The sequence below is a fragment of the Melospiza melodia genome, chromosome 8 (genome assembly GCF_035770615.1).
Source record: "Melospiza melodia melodia isolate bMelMel2 chromosome 8, bMelMel2.pri, whole genome shotgun sequence".
NCBI classification, from domain to species: domain Eukaryota; kingdom Metazoa; phylum Chordata; class Aves; order Passeriformes; family Passerellidae; genus Melospiza; species Melospiza melodia.
Genome location: NC_086201.1, coordinates 36,159,810 through 36,171,239, shown reverse-complemented (window position 1 = coordinate 36,171,239; position 11,430 = coordinate 36,159,810). Strand labels below are relative to the sequence as shown.

The 11,430-nt window shown below is 58.8% G+C and overlaps 1 long non-coding RNA gene across 1 annotated transcript; it reads left to right on the top strand.

Annotated features, from left to right (window-relative positions):
- Positions 1-6,291: 6,291 nt before the first annotated feature.
- On the top strand, positions 6,292-6,970 carry LOC134421040 (uncharacterized). The gene is made up of 3 exons (XR_010028504.1): positions 6,292-6,312; positions 6,472-6,573; positions 6,940-6,970. It is a non-coding gene; the product is annotated as an uncharacterized LOC134421040 (long non-coding RNA).
- The last annotated feature ends 4,460 nt before the right edge of the window (positions 6,971-11,430 follow it).

Genomic DNA, 11,430 nt, shown 5'->3' with positions numbered 1-11,430 from the left:
GAGGGGGAGAGTGTTTTTTGTGAGGTTTTCATTTTCCTCGTGTTTTTTTTTTTTTTCCTTTGGTGTGTAGTTTAGTAATTGTTTGTGTGTAGTTTAGTTAATAAATTGTTCTTTATGTTTAAGCTGGAGCCTGCTTTGCTTATTCCTGGTCACATCTCACAGCAGACACCGGGGAGAAGGTGTACTCATGGGGGCTCTGGCTTTGCCAGGCCAAAACCATAACAAAAGGCCTCCCAAGGTGTCCTGCTCGTTGGCTCTCCCTGTGCATCTTGGAGAGAACAAGGTAGGCATTTCTGGCAGCTGGGCATCAGCCGGCCTTAACATGGGGCCGTGTGGTGGAGTGAGCCCAGCTGAGATAGCCTGAGAGCAGCCCAGTGCTCCGTGCTCCTCTCTGCTGGCACGTGAGCGTTTCTCTGCTTTCGGGATGGCCCTGGCTGTGTCAGGGCTGCTACGTGGGCACAAGACAGCCGGTGCTGTCCCGCTGGGTCCCAGCAGTGCCTCGCAGCAGCCCTGCAGCCACGTCAGGATGCTGGCCAAGAGAGGCCCTGGAAGCTGAGGCAGCTGATTTTAAGCTTTTGCAGATACACCCAGGGGATGGCCAGCGGTGTTCCCTCAGGATACAGCAGTCCTGAGGGGCCTCCCCAGAGCTGCCTGATGCCGCCCACTCCGTGTGGCACCAGCTGCTTTCCTGTGGAATGTTCTACCTCCCCCAGGAGTGAAGAGGGAGCTGGAGAAAGAGCTTGCCAGGCTGCTCTGGATCCTTTCCCAGCAGCCCTGGTTGAGTGGAGCAGTCCGAGCTGAGCGCAGATGTGCCAATGGAACAGCCGTGCACGGGAGGGCTCGCTGGGAAGGATGATCCAGGAACCATAGGCCGGGCAGCCTGGCTTTGCTGCCAGGGAAGGCCTTGGAGCAGACCCTCCTGGCTGCCATCCCACGGCACGTGCAGGGAACCAGGGGCTCTGCTGGAGGCTGGGAAAGCTCTGCGGAGGGACGGGCACAGATGGGGCTCCTGGCGGGGTGTTGAGGGCTTCTGTGGGGGTGTTTGGGGGGTGGGTGTTGGGGGGCGTGTTGGGGAAGGAGTTGTCTGGAAGGTGAGAGTGTGGGCTGGAATCTGAGTCAGTTTGAAGGCAGCATCTGTGCTTTGGCACAGCTTTGGTTATGGAGGGCAGATAGAATCTCTGTGACTATTTCTTTTACTGGTCCTGTTTCCCCTGCAGGGAACAAGAGGGGAGTGCTGTACTTTATTGGCCACTTAGATATCTGTACTGGGGGAGGATCAGCCCTTTTGCCATCTACTTATTTGTTTAGGTACTGTTGTAACACTGAGTGGTCTTTCATTCCTTGAGAGCTTTTATTCCTGAAGAGAATTAGGAGATGACTATCCCTTCATCGAAAATCATTTGCAAACTAAAGAATGGCCTTCTTTTTGGCTCTGTGCATGGTTATGTTTTATAAAGTGACATTCAATGGGTGATAAGGCAAATGAGTTGCTGCTTCAGACTGGGACGCAAACTTGTAGACCAGTCACATTCTCACACCATCCCCAGAAATTTGGGAAGTTTGCAAATTTTGGAAGTCCTTGAGCTCAGCAATGGGAAGTTAAGCTTTCCTGAAGTGAGGATTTCTTTATGCCAGGTTCTTCTGTGCCTTCGAGGGAAAGATGTTTTTGTGGTGCAGGAAATTAGTTCAATGAGAAAATCATTCCAGCATGGAGGAAGAGCTCCTGACAGAAACCAAGTGTTGCCCGCAGTTGCTCCAGGTGCTCCTGCCATCAGCCCCCAGTGCACGTGGGCTTTGGCTCCCTGTGGCACAGAAGCCCCCCGGGGGCACAGGTCTCTGGGGCAGGAGACGGGCACCAGCGCTGCCAGGGCTCGGGGGGTGGCAGCTCTGCTTGGGCAGGGACTCTGCCCCAGCTGCTGATGGCAGCGCTGCCCGGGCGCCAGGGCTCAGAGCAGCATTGGTGCCCGGGCCCACACGTTCCTTGTGCGAGTCACACCCGCGGGTTTAGGATGGCCACGGGCCGGGACGTGTCCCAAGGAGGCCGTGCCAGCGTCCCTGGAAGGGCCCGTGCCCGTCCCAGCGCGGCTGCGTCGGCAGCCCTGGGGGCTCCTTCTGCTGCCCTGAGCCCGCAGAGCAGGGCAGCGTTTGCTGATGCTCTGAGCCCTTCCTAAAGATCCTGTGGGGCTGCCTTGGACACCTGGGGCCAGGCATTCCTTCCAGCCTGGGCCGCTTTGGCTGGGCTGGGGGCGGCCCCAGGGCAGGCGGCAGCGTGTGCAAGGGCCCTTGGTGACACGGTGCAGCACGGTCACTGTGACATGGAACGGGACAGGGTGTCCAAGGGCCCTTTGTGACACGGTGCAGCACGGTCATTGTGGCATGGAACTGGGTGTCCAAGGGCCCTTTGTGACACGTGGTGACATAGGAGCTGGCAGTGACAGGAGCAGGCCACAGTGCTCGGAGCAGGCGACGGGACAGGACAGGACAGAGCGGTGCCGTGAGGAGCCCCCGCACAGCGCGCTCGTTCGTGTCCCACCCGGAGCTTTTCCGAGACGTTGTTCCTACAGGTTACCTCGTGGCCAGACTGCAGCCCCTGGTGGCCCGTGGCCTTCCCGAGGTTTTTGTTTTGCAGGTGCCCTTGAGGACTTGTTGACTTGGAGGTCTCCTGAGCCATCTCTCCGGAAGGGGCCAGTGAAGCCACAGTCTGGAATGGCAGGTAGATTCCTTAACCTCTTCAAAGTCTTCAGATGGAAAAAAAAGAGAAGACCTGAAGCTGCCCCAGTACAACAGCCTGAAAAACCGGAGCAGTTCCAGCCACTGAAGGATGGTGAGTGGCAGAGCAGGGCCTCAGGGCTGATGGCTGCAGCACGCTTGGCCCCATCCCATCCCATCCCATCCCATCCCATCCCATCCCCTGGGGACATGCCCATGGACAGGATGGAACAGGGGCAGGGCAGACACCCTGCAGTGGCCGTGCTCCATCCCCTGGGCCATCCCGGGGCTCTCCCTGCCTGGGCAGCACAGGGCTGGGCTGTGCTCTCCAGCCTCTCCCGCAGCCCCTCAGCTCTGGCTGTGCTCGCTCTTTGCCAGGTGCAGCCCTGGACAAGACACAAGAGCAGGAACCCGGCCGTGGCCGCTTGCACAAAACCCTGAAGGTACCTGCAGCCACCCCCACCTGGGCTGGGCCTGCTGTCCCTGCTCAGCCCAGCACCACGCTTGGAGCATGCCATGGAGCATCCCTGCCTACCCTGTCCTTTGTTCTGCAAATGTTCACAAAATTCCTGCCCATTCAGCATAGAGAGACCAGAACCACAGCAGCAGAGGTCCCAGCCCAGCCTGACTCCAGGCTGACCAAGTTCCAGGCAACGCCTCATGCCAGCCCAGAACGGACAGCACACAATAATGCAATGAATTATCAAAATGAGGCTGTTCACATGGCAGTGACTGAGAGCAAGGCCATCAGAAACACTGACAGCAGAATGACTCAGGGCATCACAAACACTGGCACCATGGCCGCTCCCATTGTGATCTGTGCTCCCACTATGGATTTTTTTGACGACAGTGCTGTTTCTCCTCAGCAGCAGGTAAGCAGCCTGGGGCCAGGCCTGGAGGCCTGCCAGGACCGTGTGTCCCCTCAAGCCACGGTCACTGGGCCCCTCAGCCTTTGAGTCCAGCACAGTCTGTCAGGAAGGGAAGCACTTCCTGGGGGAAGCTGGGGAAGTTGCTTCCTAGGACTGTGCTCCAAGTCTTCCCCATGCCTCCTCCAGGTGCCAGCCATTGTAAGGAACATTCACCAGAGGCTGGTGTCCCATGTCACTCTGGATGCCAGGCTGCAAATTGACATTGTGAGGCTGGCTGAAGAACACCCTGATGATGTGGTGCTGACCCTCCTGCGCTGTGCCCCAACATGTGACAGGTACGGGGCACACGTGCCTGCACAGCTCAGGGCCCACCAGCCTTTAGGGCCCATGGCCCTGCACAGCCTGTGCTATGGGCTCTGCCAGACAGGCACAGAGGTCCAGGACCCTGGGGCCCCTCTGTTCCCCAAGCCTGCTGCCAATGCTCCCTCCCTGCCCCTCAGGGCACTGGGGCTCTGTCACCTGGGCCCCCACAGCTGCACAGGGCATGGTCCTGGGACTGAGATGCCCCTGACACAGAGCTCTGATCCCACAGAGCTGCTATAATGATTTGGAGAACCATAGGATCACTGGGACCAGCTGTGGAAAAAGTGCTGCCAACACTGCTCTGCGTGATGGAGGATTGGCCACTGCACAGCGCATGCACCTCTGATGGGGACGACGGGGACGTTTTTGCCCTGGCTGTGAGTTTCTGGATTTGGCCTCTGCTTGCCCCTCGGTCACCTCACCAGCAGCTCTCCATCCTCTCCATGCCTCAGGCACTGGGCTGAACCCTGGGCTAGGGGCAGGCTCAGGGGGCACCAGGCCCGCTGCTCCTGCTGCATCTGCCCTTGGGCCCTGTCCCACGGACACCTCGGCACTGAGCGCTGTCTTGGGCTGCTTCTTTTGCAGGCAACTCTGGTGATCTGGGTGATTATCCAGATGCCTGAGTGCCACCAGGCCATGATACTGTATTCCTCCCGCCTGTTTGTGGCTCTGCTCTTCCATGTTGTCATCACCACACAGCAGATGCCACCAGTGGAAGCTGGTAACTTCTGGAGAGCATGCCAGGAGGAACACTGCCTTCCCAGCAATTACAACAGGTCCCAGTCCTCCTGTCCTTCCCATGCCCCTGTGGCCAGTGCCAGCGCTCCCAGTGTAACCTGGGCTTTGCTCTGCACACAGGTTTGCAGTGCAGGCCATGAAGGCTCTGCTCTGCCGACTGCACTGTGACAATGAGGTGATGGCTATGGAGCGCAAGCGTGGCTGGGACACGATGCTGTGTGCTCATACCCAGCACTATGCCGTGGGTCTGCTGGCCAGGTGAGACCCCCTTCTCCCCACTGCCCCTGACATTTGTGCCCTGTGCCCAACTCTGTCCCTCTGGTCATGGGCCAGAGAGCCTCATCACTGAGGGACAGCCAAGGAGAGTGAAAAAGGCTGGGAGAGGAAGGTGCCCAGAAGGGGCCACCTCCCAGTGCACCCACATCCATCCACATGCTGGAGAAAGACCAGAGCTCTCTGAGTCAGTCCTGGGAGAGGTTTGTCCTCCACCTCAGGGTCGTGGTGCCTTTTTCCCCCTGCCAGGGTGATGCGCCGTCGCTTGGTCCCTTTGTGCTCTCGCATCGCACTCCACTTGCTGCGGCAGCTCAGCAGCCAGGACCCATACAGGGATCTGCCCTTCCTGGCATTCCTTGTGGAGGTGAGCCTGGTTCCAGCACTGCCTGGCTGAGCTGCCTCCCAGCTCTCTGTGCTCTCACAGCCACAGCTGCCTGGGACGGTGCCCACGCCCTGTGCTGCTGCCTGGGCCCAGCCCTGTGCGCTTCTGGGCTCCTGCTGGCCGGCTCCCTGTCACTGCCCTGTGCCTTTCAGGTCCTCGAGTGCCTGGACTTGAGGGAATGTGGTGACAGTGTCCTGAAGGTCTTGGCAAGGCACCTGCACAGCGAGTCCAGGGAGCGGTGTCGCCTGGCGCTCAGAGGCCTCGTGGTGGTCAGCAAGGATCCCTCGATGGTGAGGAGGGGCAGCGGCTGAAGCTGCGCTGTGGAAAGCAGCCCCATGGGCGTGCAGGGCTTCAGGAGCTGAGGCAGCTGCTCCCAGCTCTCCGGCCTCACCTGCCCCAGTGCTTTGGGGCAGGCCTTTGGCCTGTGGGCCCTGCAGCAGCAGGATGGCCTTGCAGTGCCAGGGTGGTGTTGGTGGTGCAGCCGTCCATGGCTTCCCAGCACAGCCTTGTGTTCCACACAGGCCAGGAGAATGTGCATCCTGTCTCAACGGCTTGTGGATATTCTGGGTGATGAAGATGCAGAGGTGGTCAGGATGTCCCTCTCTGTGTTCACCAATGTGCTCCAGCACAAAGACATCCTAGTATCCAGCACCACTGCCCCAAAGCTGGCTGAGGCACTCCTGCTGCTCTTTGATCATGTAAGCTTCTGCATCCTTAGTCACAGGCATTGGGTGCTTCCCAGACACTTGGTGCCCTCTGGATTTTCAGGCCTTTGTCCAGGTGAGACTGGAATAGTTGATGCAGGGATTGTTTTTCCTCTAGGACAACAGCCATGTGCAGGTGCTCTCCATTCAACTCTTCAGCAAGGTGGTGGAATTGGTAGTGGATGAGGGAAAAAAGCCCCTGAAGACAATTGTGGACAAGAGCCTGTATGCACTTTTACTGTACTGTCATGATGAAGACTCAGACGTGGCAAAGGTGAGGTTTTCTGTGATGCTGGTGCATCTCTGGGAGGGGGCATGGCTGCGTCCTGGCCTGGTGCCTCACGGGCTGCAGCCTCCTCCAGGCCTGGGCACAGAGATGTGGGTCCGGTGCCCTGGGCTGTGGGGCCATCTCCGGGTCTCTGGTGCTCTCCAGGCCTCTCAAGAAACGCTGCTTCGTGTGGCCGAGTTCCTGAAGAGGAGGAAGCTGGTACAGCTGTTGAAGAAGCAGCCGCCGATGAATGTCGAGGAGTGCCTGGTAAGGAGGGCCTGAAGCCCCAGGCTCAGGCCGGAGAAGGCCCCTGAGGGCGGTGCTCGGTGTGCGGGGCTGGCAGCTGTGCCCCTGCCCGCTGCTGCAGCCAGAGGCCGCCCGGGCTCTTCTCCAGGCTCCCGTGGGCCCGAGCCGGGTGCCCATGGAGCCCCGGCCCGGCGGGGCTGCGGGCCGGCACCGCGGCTCCCCGGGCAGCAGCCGGCCCTCTGCCCCCTGCCCTCGGGAGCCCTTGGCCAGCGGCTGCTGGCCGCGCCTCAGGGCTGTGCGGGCAGGGGAGGCCGGGGCTGGGCGCAGGCAGCGCCCGGCCCAGGGGCTGAGCCCGCGCCAACCCTTCCCTCCTGCCGCTCTCTGCAGCTGGCAGAGGACAGGAGCCAAGCGGCCGAACACCTGCGCCGGGCCCTGCGCTGCCTGGAGAGCCCACAGGAGCCCCTGCGAGAGGCGGCCGTCACGTTCATGGGTGAGCCCCGAGCCCGGGCTCCCTCCCCGGCCCGGCCCGCCGCAGCTCGGCCCCAGCCCCGCCTGCTGCCCTGGCAGCGCCAGCCGGGCCCGGCGCCGTGCAGCCCCGCCTGGCCTGGGCATTGCTGCTGCTGCCCTCTGGCAGCCGTGCCCTGGGTGGCAGCGTGCGGCAAGGGCCGGGCTGAGCCCTGCCGGGCCAGCAGCCCCTGTGGCCACAGCGCCGGCAGCTCCGCTGACAGGGAGCTGTGCCGCTGGGGCCGTGACAGGCTCTGTGCTCACAGGCATGGTCGGGCGGTGCCTCAGGAGGCAGCAGCAAGAGCTCCGGCTGAGCTGGACAGGTGAGTGAGGGCAGCGGGCTGACAGCGGGGGCTGCCGGGGGTCCTGTAAGTCCCGTCCCGGCTTTTTAGGGCTCTGCTCCCTGTGCCGACGAGGGCTCATGTGGGCAGGGCACACAGAGATTTCAGGGACACGTCGGGGAGTCATGGCCAGTACCTCCCAGCTGATTCCAAAGTCTCCTACTCCCTTCTGGGTGCAATGGCCCTGTCCAGAAGGTCTTGTAGGATTCCCTCAGACCCAGGCTGTTGCCAAGGCTCTGTTTCTCTGTCTTTCAGTCCTGCAAGCCCGGAGGCAACGTGCCAGCCCATCCTGCCATGACCTGGAAAATCAAGCTGAGTTTCCCCAAAGAGCTGAAGAACTGGGGACGTCTTCTGGATCCATTCAACCAGTGCCCCAAGAAGAGCACCAGGAGACACCCAAGGGGACACTGCCTCCCAGCGCCGCTGGAAGTCCTGGCACAGCTGATGCTGGGCAGAGTTCTTGTGGCTTCAGCCCTGCCTGTTGACTGCCCCGTCCCTCCAGGCCTCAGTCACTGCCCATCCCCATTTTTTCCGTCCACTCTCCCTCCCTGTAGATGGCTCCCTCCCTCCAGCCCTCATATCTGCCCATCCCCATTTTTTCCGTCCACTCTCCCTCCCTGTAGATGGCTCCCTCCCTCCAGCCCTCATATCTGCCCATCCCCATGTTTTCCCTCCACTCTCCCTCCCTATATGTGGCTCCCTCTCTCCAGCCCTCAGACTCTCCATCCCCATTTTTTCCCACCACTCTCCCTCCCTGTTTGTGGCTTCCTCCGTCCAGCCCTCACACTCTCCATCCCCATTTTTTCCCTTCACTATTCCTCCCTTTTGATAGCTCTGCCCCGCCGGCCCTCAGGCTGTCCATCACCTTTTTTTCCCTCCACTCTCCCTCCCTGTTGACAGCTCCCTTTCTCCAGCCCTCAGACCCTCCCCATTAGCTTTTTTCCCTCCCAGCTCATCCCTTTGCTTCGCATTTCATTAATAAACAGTTTGGCATCTTCACTTTGCCTGCATCCCTGTGGAGCTGAAGTAAATCCGGGACCGTGGGACACACAGGCCCTGCTGCCGTTCTCTGCCACGCCGTGTTTTTTGCACGGACACAGAGGAACGAGGGCAGGTCAGGCTGGAAATGTCCCTGTGCTGAAGGTGCAGTTCCACAGCACTGTGGCGTTACACATCTTGCTGAGCACCCTGGAGCCCCTGGATTTTGGGAGAGCCAACCTGAGCATGCTCTGAACCCAGCTGAGAGGGATTCCATGGCAAGCATCCGTGGAGGGCAAAGGAGCTTAGAATGCTGGAAGCTTTCAAGAATAGCTTCCTGAAAGCACAGCAGTGCTCCATCCCTGCACAGGATGAGGAAGAGGGCAGAAGCAGAGAGCATCCTGGCTTAGCCCGGAGCTCTGGGTGTGCCTAAGGGCAAATGAAGCAGCAGCATGGTGACCGAGACTCAGACACGCGGCCGTGCCGGTGCCCGGAGCGCTGTCAGGCAGTGCCGGGATCCCGGCTGTGCTTCTGCTCCCCACAAGTGAGGAATGGCAGCCCCAGGCTCAGAGCCAGTCAGAAAGCCAAGCAAGGGAGAGCAGAGGGAGGGCACCCTGCCAGTCTCTCTTGGGCATGGCCGCAAAACAGCCCCTGCTGCTTCTTCCTCTGCCTGCGTTTGGGCTGTGCTGGTGGCAGAGCCAGCCAGCTTGGGCTCTGTGTTCCAGAGCCTGTTGGGAGCGGGCATGAAAAGCTCTGTGTGCACAGCAGAGAGTCCTGGAAGGTGCTGGCAAGAGCATCCTGCAGGAACAGGGCTCTGGTCCCTGGCCAGGAACAGCCTGGTTTTGGAGCCGTGAGGGCAGGCAGGAGCTGAGGCAGGGGAAGAGGCAGCGGGCAGCTTGTGTTTGTGGAGGGCCTGGGGCTGCACCTCTGAACCTGCACCTGGAAACTCACTTGGGGGAAGAGGAGCTAGAGCTGGAGTGCCTGTCCTGAAAGGACCTGAAGTCATTCAGCCTTACCAGCATTCCTTAAAGGTGTGTTGGAGTGGGGGCCGCTCTCTGGTCACAGGAAGAAACAGACATGTTTCCCAGGCATCATTCTGGGAAAAGCTATGAAAAGCGCAAAGGAAAATATTATTAAAATTTCATATCTAAAGTTGCTGATCCTGGTGTTTGTGAAGATGTGGAATGTTATGGAAATATGTGTACTAAAGGGTCCTTTCTTATTTAGACAATGATGTCGATATTTTGATGAAAGGACCAATCAGGTCTACATATAGCAAATTAGACTATATAAATGAATGGATTTCATCATAAAGTGGATTAGGCTTCTGATTCCTTTTGGAGTCTGTGTCATCTCTGACTCAACAGTGGCATTTTGGTCTTCCCTAGGAAAGCCACACATTTGGGGAAACACCTTTGGAGGAAAGGGGCTTGCTCCTCAAGGAAAGTGCTTGCCAGGGAGCTCCCAGTGAGGCAGGTGCGAGTGTCCCCCTTTGGCTCTCTGGGCTCCTTTCAGTGCTTGAGGCCCATTGCACGTGGCAGAGGGGCATGGAGAAGGCAGTGAGGAGCAGGTTTGGCATCTGCCTGGACCTCTGCAAACCAATCCAAGCACCTGCAGCAGGGTGATTTACCCTCTTTGGACAGAGGTGTGAGCAGGAGCATCTCTGTCCAGCCATGAGCCCCAAAGCTCTCTGTGAGAGCTGTGAATTAAAAGGCCTTTACACACATACTTTTCACATCTTTCCTCTCTGCTGTATTTCAACTCTTGGCAATATGCATTGCCTCCTGCTTGGTGGGAGCTGCTGTGGCCCAGGGCCAGCACAGAGCTGGGATGCGTGGGCCAGGCAGCGTGGAGAGCCTTGGCTGACCTTGGTGTGTCCCTGGCCTCAGAAAAGGCCTCCCAAGGTGTCCTGCTCGTTGGCTCTCCCTGTGCATCTTGGAGAGAACAAGGTAGGCATTTCTGGCAGCTGGGCATCAGCCGGCCTTAACATGGGGCCGTGTGGTGGAGCGAGCCCAGCTGAGATAGCCTGAGAGCAGCCCAGTGCTCCGTGCTCCTCTCTGCTGGCACGTGAGCGTTTCTCTGCTTTCGGGATGGCCCTGGCTGTGTCAGGGCTGCTACGTGGGCACGAGACAGCCGGTGCTGTCCCGCTGGGTCCCAGCAGTGCCTCGCAGCAGCCCTGCAGCCACGTCAGGATGCTGGCCAAGAGAGGCCCTGGAAGCTGAGGCAGCTGATTTCAAGCTTTTGCAGATACACCCAGGGGATGGCCAGCGGTGTTCCCTCAGGATACAGCAGTCCTGAGGGGTGTCCCTAATTCAATCAAAGCTGCAGACAAACGCATTGTCTTTTAAAAGACCTTTTATTAAGCTAGCAGGAGGGCAGGTATCTGCACGCTGTGGGAACTCAGCACATCCCTCTGGATTTCCAGGTTTCCAAGAACCCCGTCGGGAGGCTCGGAGACCCTGGCATTCTGCCCGCAATATCTGGTGGCTTGATTTTGATCCTTCCAAGGAATTGCCAGCTTGGCATGGGGATGTGAAGGACACGCAGGTTTGAATGGTGCAGTAACAAGGTGTTGACAGGGTGGAAATGTAGATTTTAGGATTTTTGGAATAGGGGTTAGAAGGACAAGATGGAGGAATCAGGGCCTGTCTAGTCCTTCTTCTTTCTTCTTTCTTCTTCTTGTTCTCCAATTTCTGCTGTGATGTTGGCACTTGGGGATTGGTTTAGAATAGAAGTACACTGTCTAACATAGGTGATAGGTGAACTAAACAAGGCCAGGAGACTTCTTCTCCTCTTTAATGTCTTTATTTGAAGTGATCAGCTCAGGATTGGGCGGCTCGACGGCTCTGCAGCATCTGTCGTCTCTCCCAAGGCGACTCAGAGGAGGAGGATATGCACAGCTCTTTCGACAAGGGGCAGAGCTGGGGATCAGATCCTCGTGGGAGCCTTTAGGGTCTGCTGATCCCTTCAGATGGTTAGTTCTTGCAGCCAAGTCCACCCGGTCTCACCGCCGGGGTCAACTCCCGTGGTCAGGGCGAGAGGGTCCGAAGGTGTT